Below are 11,775 nucleotides of genomic sequence, written 5' to 3' on the forward strand. Positions count from 1 at the left end.
ATAATGTGAACTAATCAGTACCCCCAGAGCTCATGTCTCTAGCTGCATATGTAGCAGAAGGTGGCCTAGTCAGACATGATTGGGAAGGGGTCCCCTTAGTCTAGCCAACTCTATATGCCCCAGTACAGGGGAATGCCAGGGTCAAGAAGTGAGAGTGAGTGGTACTATATTTCCCAGGTTGTTGTTGACTGTGTTCTCATACTGGCTTTTATGGTTTTAAGATGTAGGTTTTATGGTTTTAAGATGTAGGTATTTGCTGATTCATGAGTTAATTATTTTGGGTGTGGGTTTTACATTTCTTCCCTTCATTGGTTTCTGTTTCCTCTCTATCTTCTGGTCTTAGTCGCTTGGGATGATTATGAATAATAGTCTTCATGTACAGTAGTGTATTCTCTCAGGACTTTTGGCCTATAATTCGAAAGGGAATTGGGATACTCAGCTTGTTTCTGAGGTCTCTAATACCATCCTGCCCTTGTATCCCCTGTGGTGGTGAACTTAAGGAAATGCAGAAGGAGTTTTAGGGCAGAAAACATGAGTCTAGTGGATATGGTACTTTAAAGGCTGTTGCATATGTTTTAAGGGGAGTTGTGGGGAGGGGCTTTCATCTTTGACTTTCCTGTCTCTCTCTGGTGCTGTCAACCCCCCAGGAAAACAGGCAGAGTTATTGGACAAAAATTTGAGTGCTAGGGTCAGGTTCCAAACCTTCACTCTTTTTTAAAATTAATTATTTTATTTATTTCCATGCCACAGTTTGCCACCACTTTCCAGTCTCCACTCCCAAAGAACTTCCTCTCACCCCTCCCTTTTGCCTCTCAGAGGGTGCTCCACCCCACCCCCAGGTATCCCTTTTCAATGATGCCACAAGTCTCTACTGTTGGGAACAAAATAAAAGGGGAGACAAGGGGGGACCCGGGGGAAGTGGGAGAAGGGAAAAGAGGCCCATGCCCTCCAGAGGTTCCCTATTCTCTGGTCAGTCAGGTGTGGGATGGTTGCTACCTACACTATCCACTCATCCCTGTGTGGGCATTCCTCTATCCCACTCTTCAGGGGGTGGCCAAGGGGCAGCCCTGCCTGGGACCCTGGAGCTACTTTGCTAAAGCGACCAGGGTTATAGGAGAGAGGGATAAGGGAAGAGATTCCCAACACCAGTGAGAGTGGCACAGCAGATTCTAGATGTTTATGGTTTAAGAGCTTTATTATAGAAAGGCAGGGGAAAGAGAGAAGGTAAAAAGAGAAGGAGAGAGAGAGAAAGAGAGAGAGAGAGAGAGAGAGAGAGAGAGAGAGAGAGAGAGAGAGAGAGGAGGGTGGCCTAGAGAGAAAGAGAGAGAAATGGAAAGAGGAGAGGAAAGAAGACAAAGAGAAAGGGAAGAGGAGAGAGAAGACAAAGAGAGGGGATATAGGGGTAAGAGAGAGGGGTAAGACAGAAACAAGAGAGTGGGAAGTAAGAGAGCAAGGAGTAAGAGAGTAAGAGAGCGAGGTGGGGGCTTAACAGCCCCTTTTATGACCTTCACAGTTGCTAGGTAATTGGGGAGGAGTTTAGCCTGAAGGTCAGAAGCTTGGGCCATTGCTTATATCACTATTGACCATGCTTCTCTTGAGGGGGCTGTGGGAGGTGGTACCTTAGGCAGGGGCAGGAGTTCCAGGAACATGAGGGAATGCCTACCATGTCATATAGGTGAATTATGAACATTGGGGTTCAGATGTCAGCTCGACAGGAGGCCAGCCTGCAATTCCCTACACTCTACTAGATTAGGAGCATCCTTTACCAGTGAAGGCAGACAAGGAAGTCCTCTGTCTAAAATATGCTATACATAGATGCTGGGCTTAGGGAACATTGTCCCAATCACTGTATGCTCTTTGGTTGGTGGCATATTCTTGTGGAGCTTCCAGGGGTATGAGTTCATTGACAATGTTGGTCTTCCTATTGGGTTGACATCCCCTTCAGCTCCTTCAATCCTTCCACTAATTCTTCCATAGAGGGCCCTGACCTCAGTACAATGACTGGCTGTCATTTTCTGCATCTGTCTTGGTCATCTGCTTGTAGGACCTCTCAGAGGACAGCCATCCTAGGGTCCTGTATACTAGTACAATCTAATATCATCCTCAATGAGTAATTTTACTTTTTATTAAAGATAATAAACATACTTAAAATACTTCAGAACACAACTTACTTTACCAAAAAATGAGTAGAAACATTCTAATCATTAGTATGCTAACTTTCAAAGTACCTTATTAAAAGTCTATGTATGTATGTATGTATGTATGTACGTATGTATGTATGTTATATCTCCCATGACACTGACATCACTGTGTGATCCTCCCTTAATAATATGAAAAATAAACTGGAATGCATTTGGGATATAGACACTTTTATTTGAAATTTTAGTAATATTTAATTTTCATAACCAATATATGTATATAGGTCTGTTTCTAGAAATACATGGTTTGGATCCTGACCCCTGTGTTCAATTTTCCAGCCAAAAACTTTGCCTGCTTTCCTCAAGATTTACCAGCACAAAACATAAACAGGTAAAACCGTACCCCAAGTGTCTGAGCATTTTAATTCACCTATATAATAAATGTTAAGGAATAATACAAATGAAGAGCAATATACAACTAAGTAAAAATAGGTATATCTTTGTATTTACTAACAATATTGCAAGCTTCATAATAAAAATGAATCAGTGAGGTTGGGAAGAGAGTTGATGGTTAATATGCTTGTCAGACAAGCATGGATTTGAGTTTAGAAAATCTACACCCATGCAAAAGGGCAGTTGTGCTGCAGTACTTTTTATCTCTGCTTTGTTATGCTGAAAATGTAAAAGCCTATAACTTGTGGGCCAACCATTCAAGCAGTCCATAAGTTCTGATTTTAATGAGAGACTTGATCTCAACAAAGAAGATACAGTGTAGCTCTACCTTCAGCAAAGATAAAAATAATCACTGAATTGTGTAGGCATATATATTTTCAAACCTACATTTAATAAGGCTTCAACCTCTTCTTTAACCTACAACTCAGCAGAGTTAATGGAAGAGAAAAGATATTAGGATATGGAAGAAGGGGAGCTGTTCAGCAACAAGCTTGCTTTGCAGGCAAGCTTGATCTTCTTTAGCAGCAGTTCAGTCCCATAGCAAACACCAAAAACAACTTGGGCAACTGTAAACCAGTTCTCTAGACAGGCAGATACAAGCCAAAAGTAGTAGATGAATCCAGAGAAAATTCTAAGGCTTGAAAACAGGCCTGAGGCAAGGCTACTGAATGGCAAGATGCCAAAGAAACCTCACTACCAGTTCTTGGGAGAGTTTCTCTCAATGCGAGTCTTACCACAATTTGAGTTCAACATGCTATGTAAGGAGAACCAATACACGAGTGTCATTATGGAAGAATAAGAATGAGGGACAAAGCAAACTGATGCTCAACTCTTGTCTCTCACTGTCTGTGGAGGTCATATTTATAATCCTTAATCCAGGGTCCTTTCATGTGTTTGCTATCTCAAAATATCCTTTCACCTGTGTTTGCTTCAGGAAACTATTCTTTCCCATGTCTGCTCCAACAAAACATCATTTGACATAACTGACTTTCCAAATAAACCATAAATTTCTACTTCAGAGTTTCAGTAAAAAAGAGTACTACAGATTAGTCTGTTATTGAACGGTAATGTTGTTAGCTAGAGTTCTATTTATGCAAAAGGAGAAAGATTTAGGCAATCTAGCCAATGTGAGTTGTCCACTAATGATTGAGAAGTACCTGCACAATTTCATCCTACTTATAAAACTTGTTTTGTGGCTGAGCTTGGTGGTGCACGCCTTTAATCTCAGCACTCAGGAAGCAGAGGCAGGCAGATTTCTGAGTTCAAGGCCATCCCCATCTACAGAGTGAGTTCCAGGGCAGCCAGGGCAATACAGAGAAACCGTGTCTCGAAAAACCAAACCAAAACAAACAAATAACAACAAAACCCAGAACTTGCTTTGCTCCATATTTATTTGTAGTGTACACATTTTAGCATATTTACAATTTTTAAATTTTTTTCCCACTTAGTTCTTGTCAGTAAATATGTTAATAATTTAAAACTGCTTAAACTGTAATTTAATTACAAAATTAAAAGCAGATTTCATTGTATTTTTCTGTGTGATAATGCTTAGTAGGTGAGACTCTGTCCTTACAAGTCAAAAAAAATCAAGTAAATTATAAAAATCATTATATCATTGAAAAACTCTCTCATAATTAAGGCATAAAATATAGTCAATAACAAAATCAAACTGTAATGGTCACGATCAAAAGCTCCAAGGCAAGAAACCAGATTTTGAATCCTATATATGCTTTGAGGACTTCCTGTGGAGTATCAAGGAGATTCAGTCTCTAAAAAAACAAACAAACAAACAAAAAACCCAAACAAACAAACAAACAAAAAACCGCCAATAATTGCAAAGCTTAGCTCAATTGCTCTATGAAATTTACACAGTCAATATTTTGGGAAATATCCCTGCCATACGGGAATTCTGGGAAATGTGTGGCCAACAATTTTGAATTTTAAGAGTGAAGGCTGTTCCAATGAAGTATCAGTCCTCAAGGCAAATACTTTAACAACCCCTTATTCAAGTTTTTAAAATAGCCAACTGACTTGAATGAATATATGAACATTCAACCCAGATTTATTATTTCTTTTGCACATGGGAAAATGGGCATGTGTTTGTTGGTACAGGCCTTCCCACTACTGGGCTTTTCATCGTGAAGTCATGGATGGGGAAGTGTCTCATATGAGGTAGTTGATATATAGAAAGGCACTGGAGCAGGGGAGTCATATTCACTACCTTAGATATTGCTAACTTGTCTTTATTCCTGGAAACACTACATACATTACAACCGTGCACGTAGCCCTGGCTTAACACAGACTTTCACAGAGCACCATAGACAAGAATCAAAAGAAGATTTAATGGGGAGAAAAAAAAAATAAGTTCTGTGGGTAGCTCTTCTGGAGTTAACTTTGGGTGATGTCTTGCTTGTGGTTAATTATGAATGAGTCTGCTGACATATATCTTTGTTTTTAATTAAGACATGTATTACAAAGCCAGGCATGGTGACACATGCCTTTAATCCCAGCACTTGGGAGGAAGAAGCAGGCAGATTTCTGAGCTTGAGGCCAGCCTAGTCTACAGAGTGAGTTCCAGGACACCCAAGGCTACACAGAGAAACCCTGTCTCGAAAAACCAAAAATAAACAAACAAACAAACAAACAAAAACACTTATTACATCATGCTAAGTTCCTCTGCTTATACATACATCCTTAAGAGACTGTTCTAGCCAGAGGGAAACACGCTTAATCAATTGTGCTATATACCAAAATCTTGGCACATTAGCAATTGTGTCATTGTTTATCTTCTTGGAATTGGTTATGTTTTGTGTGGCTTGGCTTGCTTGCTGACTTAGTATTCACCAGCAGCCCTCCCACATCCATCTCTCATGGTTTCTTCCTGTCTTTCTTCCATTTACCCTCACTCTCCAAGTTGTGAGTTTTCTGTTTACTCTTCTGACTGCCTCTGACCTATGGAACACAAGTTGGAAGCTGGACTAAGGAAAATCAGTGAAGGACACCACAGGAAGTGGAGGACTAGGGAAAAGTGCAAGTGTTAGAATGGATGGGTAACTTTTGGGAGTAAATGACATAAGAAATCATATAAAAGGAAGCTCAGAAAAAGTAAGGGACCAGTGACCTCTGCTCCTTTCAGAGATTCAGAAGAAACTGTTATTCCTGCTGTGATACCAAAGAAGGAGAAGCCTGAGCTGACAGAATCTCCCCATCTGAATGGGCCATCCTCAGACCTGGAGGCTGCCTTTCTAAGTAGGGGTAGAGAGGATGGTTCAAGTAGTCCACACTCCCCCCCACCTGTGTTTAAAGAGCATTCCTTTCCAGAAACTAAGTCAAAACCTTAGTAATTCACTCAACTCATCTTACATGAGTAGTGACAACTAGTTTGGCATTGAAATGAAGACTTATGCTTAGAACTACGATTACGAGAAAAACTCGTTGAAGAGATTCAGGACCTGCTGAGTTTCCCAATGCCTGAAATGGAATCTTTGTATACTACCCTGGGCAAGGTTCACCCTGCTGTCATTATTCCCTCAGCTGTTCCTCTATCAAGTCGAAGAAGAAGACCTAGTAAAAGCCAAGGCACCAAGTCTAGTTGCAGCAGCTCATTGGGCAATAAAAGCCCACAGTTTTCAGGTAACCTGTCTAGTCAGATTGGAAATTCAGTCTTTTACTGCCAACAGACACTCCATCCATCAGGCAACACCCAAGAGAATGGGCACAACCAGCTGTTACAGCCTCTTAAGCCATTTCCCTCCAGTGAAAACCTCTATTCTGTATTTACAAGTGATGGTGCCATTTCAGTACCAGGCCTTTCTGTCCCAGGTCAAGGGACCAGCAACACAGTTACTGCTGGAGAAATAGTGAGTAGCAAAGCTGCCCAGGCTCAGCCTCCTGTCTTGACTTCCAGTAGGCAGGGCACATTCACATATGACCTGCACAATTTTGTAGACAACTGGGCTCAAGTTGCCAAGAATCTTTCAGGCAGGGAAGGCAGCAGAGGCCCCTGGAATAGCAAGGAAGTTCTCTGCTCCTGGGAAATTATGCATTTTAATGACCTCAAGCCTGGATGGCTCTACTCCCATCTTTACAGAATCTGCTACCTGTCTAGGTCACTTAATCAAGTCCATGTGCCCCCATAGCAGTATGGGTTTCCAGCTGCACCATTTGGCACACAATGTAGTGGAAGAAGTGGTCCAGCACCACAACCACTTGGCTAGTTCCAATCTGTAGGAACCACATCTTTGCAAAATTTCAACATCAGCAATTTGCAGAAGTCTATCAGCAACCCCCCAAGTTCCAACCTAATTGAGAATGTAGTGTTTTTTATTAGCTTGGATAATGAATTCAATGTTTCATGTTTTAAGTGTCTTTTGTCCAACTGTGTTTTAACACTGTATGGTTATTAATCTGAAATGGTAATACATCAAGCAGCTTTTATTTTTATTCCTATAAAATTGTCTGAATGCTGGTATTCAGAAGAGTACTTACAAATATTGGAATAATTAGATTATGCTCTGACAAGGAACTAATATATAGTTGGGCTGATAATTGCCAGTGTGGTTGCGCTCATTCCAATTAGTATAACACTTAGTAGAAACACAGTGTTACTTCTTCTGTGCTAGCTTGAGCACAGAGGTATGAACAGTAAGTTTGTGGAAATTTTTGTGGAAAATGTAACCTATGTCTTGAGTATACAAGAAGATTTGGATAGGTGGCTAGAACAAAGAATTGACATATTATATGGTGTAGTTCAGGTCGAGGATGTGGTAAAAGGAAAGAAATTTAGAAGCCATATGAACTATTATACTCAAAATCTATGGATTTGTATAACTCCAAAAAAGGTATAATGAGCATCAGCATAACTGGGTCAGAATAAAAAGTCATTTTCATGGTATTTGGCATAATACTGATACTTCTTTAGATTAGTCAGCCCTACTTAAGTAGGTTATAAGTATAAGAAAGGCAAAGTGTTTGTCTTTTGATGCTGGTAGCATTGCAAATGATATGATGAAAATGTTACATTTCCTTCCTGGTCCTCATTTACATCTGTCTTACTGGTCATAGCAGGAGTTTGCTTTATGATCCTTTTTAAGGAATGCCTATCATCTCTTCTTTTGAGAAGAATTGTCAGAGCTTTTCCAGATGTCAAAGCAGAGTTACATAAGTTTCAAGATCCAATGTCTTTTCTAGTAGAATTTGATAGCTAATGATGGGTAAGATGAGCATGAAAACCTACTCAACCTAAGACAGGCCAGGAATACAGGATTATTCATGTGTGAATGATAGCTAAGTGCTGTGTTTTCAGATGCAAAACAAAGGCACAAACAACTTTCTGCTCTGTGACTAACAAGCTGCCTCTTATAGATAAAAAAGTGGGGTAAGATTCAGATAGAAGTGGATCAACCTAAGAAAGGGCTGTTAGGAGTCATGTACCTATGACTGGTAGGGTCCAGACCCCTTGAGGGAATGCAAAGACAGACACAGTTTTCTGTGCCAATAGCTGAGAGAATTTTGACTTGCATAAATAAAAGGAGAGACATGTAGGAAGCATTTTCAGAGTTAACTTTGGATGACTTCATGCTTGTGATTAATCATGAATGAATCTGCTGACATCTGTCTTTATTTTAATCAAGTTGTGTGTTATACATTGACATGTTCCTCTGCTTAGAAATATGTCCTTAAGAGACTATCCTAGCCTGAAGGACATGGTCTTGGCCAAAGGTAGATGTTATACACTATAAATTTGTCATTTAAGGATTTGTGACCATTGTTTATCTTTCTTAATTTGTCATGCTTTGTATTGTTTTTTCTTTAAAAGACACTGAAAAAATACAATTGCTCGTAGGTATGTTAAGCAACATGAGTGCTCCAATATCTATTTTTTACATCATCCTCTTGTCTTCTCTATAATCATTCTCATCCTTACCCCCATCACGGTTTTTCCAATTGCTCTACTCACTGGCTCTGGTATAGCTCCTGGGAAATAGATGGAAATAAGAGAACCTGAAATGGTATTGTGATGAAAATGTATCACATGCTTTTATGAAATTATCAAAATAAAACAATAAAACATATAAAACAAATAAACAATCAAAAACATGTTGCTACTGTATAATCACAAAGATTCATAGTCTGAAAGAACAATGGATCATTTTCATTCCAATCTGATCAGACCACATCAGTGAAGACTGAGGGGCTCATGATGATTTTATTACAAATTCTGCCAAGAAATAACATGTGACTCTAAGACAGAAGTTCTCATTCTGTTGGTAGTGTACCCTTTGAGGATAAAGTAACCATTTCACAGCAATCACATATCAGATAACATGAATAACAGATCTTAACCTTACAATTTATTACATCAACAGATAGGCAATGAGAACAATTTTATGTTTAGGTGTCACCACATCATGAAGAACTATAGTCAAGGTTTGCAGTATTACGGAGGTACAGAAGAATTGATTTAAAAAAGTAAAGCTTAGGATATTAGTTTTAAAATGATGCTAGTACCAAAAGACTGGTTTTATCCACAGCTTGCTTAGAACAATTTTTTTTCCTCTAGTAGAGAGACTAATTTTCTTAGTTTATTGAATTTGTTTACACTCTCCATTCTTCTTGTGTTTGTGTTGTTAAATTAATATCATACAGTTGTGTGTGCCTTTGGTTGGCATCTGAAAACACAGCACTTAGCTATCATTGGCACATGAATAATCCTGTATTCCTGGCCTGTCTTAGGTTGAGTAGGTTTTATTATAATAGTAACAGTATTTAGGACACCCAGCAGCTAATCGTTTTTTTTTAATTTTTTCATTAGTAAATTCAGTACTCATTATTTTCAAATATTTACCAAATGAATTTTTTAATAATAGAGCATAACTTTTTTTTAGTTGATTATGTCCTTGAACTGACCATGCTAGTAAATATTTTAGTTGATTAGGCCCTTGAATTGACCATGCTAGTAAATATAATGGTATCCATTAATTATATTAACATCTTACTACTCTGATATTCAAAGTAATAGATAATTTAATCTTAGGTTGATTAACATTCTGTATGCTTTTAAGCAGTATCAGGTCTTGGTTGGAACCATGTAACATCTAGTTAACATCTTCTAAGTTATTTTTTTATATTTTGGTAGACAATCTTTTTGAAGATAGCCTTGATATTTGTCTTGTGATCAGCAGGTATGGTGGGATCTTTTTGAATCTCTATCAGAACATGAGATAGAAATAATTTTCCATCAATATTTACAGTAAGAAACACAAAACCTATACAACAGTATTTTTACAGGATGTATTAAAATAAACAGAAGCTGTGACTTCATACTTTACCCTATAATTCTAATTGTGGGCTAAGCTCTTGTCACCCCAAGTTTAAGAGTATTCTTCTAGCTCAGTAGTCTAATGGGAGTATTCCACATATTTGAAGGAAATTTTCCAAGGTTTCTCAGCACTAAACTTTCAGATATTCACTCAAGGAACATTTTAGTCTATTTGGAAAGAGTAAGTTGGTCTAGTGAAGTGCTTGCTTTTCATGTAAGTCAGTGATAGCAGTGCGATTGATAAGCAAGTAGCATTTGTTCAAATTTATCCATTATCTTCTGTATGTGTGCATGTAGAGATTAAATTAAGGCCAGGGATATAGTAATGCTAGTAAATTGTTAGAATAGGATAAAAGTTTGATTGTCTATAACAATATGGTATTGTAGGAATAGGAAAAAAATTTAGGCACATGTAAAAGACATAGTGCCAATATGTATTTTTTCCTTATTATTCACTTGACCATGAACAAAGTTTGATTTTATTAGGGTTTTAAGTGTCTGTCCTTAGGTGTATCACCATATGATATGGAAATTATCTGATATCTGACTACATCTAGTATCTGTCTATATTCCCAAGAACAGGAATCATTAGTGTGTACTTGAACAAAAAGACTCAACAAACTTACAAATTACTTATAAAAAGAGTGAAATGACTTGATATCTTTAAGAGACATTGCATTTTATTAAGTCCACAGTTTCACCACTATTCTACTTTTATTAAACTCAAATCTAAACATAAATTGTAGAGAAATGAAATTTAAGGCCTGGGATTCATGCAACTTCTGTTCAGAGAAATAGTTGTTTGTAAGCTTGTAAGCCTGAGGCAGTGAGCACAGTGAGACAAGCCTCGTGTGTTTACATCAAGAAGGCTTCTCTGTCGTGTTTCTCTTGGATGCCCTGACTCCTATGATGTGAGGACCCGAGGGAGTTCCTCACGAGGGGCTCCTACATTTGGTGCGTTGGCCGGGAATCTGGGGGTCCCTAGAAACTCGAAGAGGCCTCTTGGAGGTACGTTCATGTGAGTCTGTTGTGTTTGTGTGCGGCCACTGAGTCTGTGTTTTGTTTCCTGGTTTTGGCATTCTGGCAACTGCTGTTGAGCATGTGTGTGTGTCAGTGTCTTGGTTTACTGGATCAGGTGTTCGGTATTCTGGCAGCCACCGTTCGGGACCTTGAGGACCCAGTGGCTCGCGGAAGAGGACCCTCTTTTGGTCCGCAGGCTGCAGCCCTGGGAGACGTCCCAGGGGAGACCCGGGAGGAGGAAGGCCCAGGGTACAGGACAGCTAGGAGGAGTTGGCTGTTGCCTGGCAGAAAGGGTGCCTCTTTCTGCCAGAAAGGGATGGTGCAGAATCCCCGACCCATCTGAGGTAGCTTTTGGCTGTGAGTCCAGACCCAGACCCAGACGAATGTTAAACGTACTATTGTCTGTTGTTTTTGTTTTGTCCTTGTCTTTTCAGATCTTTGTCTTGGGACAGACCAACTTCTCTAAAATGGTCTTGAAGGTGTTTGCTCGCTGGGCAAATGGATGGCCCCGCCTCGCCCCTGCCGCTTGTCAGAGGCCTGGAGGCCCAGAGACCTAGATCTGACTGGTGGGGAGGCCAGTGAGTGAAGGCAGGAGGTCAACTCCACCCCAGGGGTGCATGTAGCCCAGCTGCGGTGAGAGTTCAGCCCCTGGCAGAAGGGGAGCAGAGCTGCTCAGCCTTGCTTGGAGCTCACCGGGGTGAAAGGAGAAGCGGGCAGCTGACTAAGGGCTGGCGGGGGCTGGCGGAGAAAGGTTGTGCCAAGCAGGCGGGTTTGCCGCTGAGTCACCTCCTGAGCGCCCACGCCACGTGCTCATGTGCGAAGCGGCCAGAGAGTGCAGCTGAA

General features: G+C 39.9%; 1 pseudogene; it reads left to right on the plus strand.

The window, feature by feature from the left end:
• Window positions 1–2,440: 2,440 nt before the first annotated feature.
• LOC110315723 lies at window positions 2,441–11,489 on the plus strand (annotated as a pseudogene).
• The last annotated feature ends 286 nt before the right edge of the window (window positions 11,490–11,775 follow it).

Source organism: Mus pahari, unplaced genomic scaffold (genome assembly GCF_900095145.1).
Source record: "Mus pahari unplaced genomic scaffold, PAHARI_EIJ_v1.1 scaffold_10845_1, whole genome shotgun sequence".
Lineage (NCBI taxonomy): Eukaryota > Metazoa > Chordata > Mammalia > Rodentia > Muridae > Mus > Mus pahari.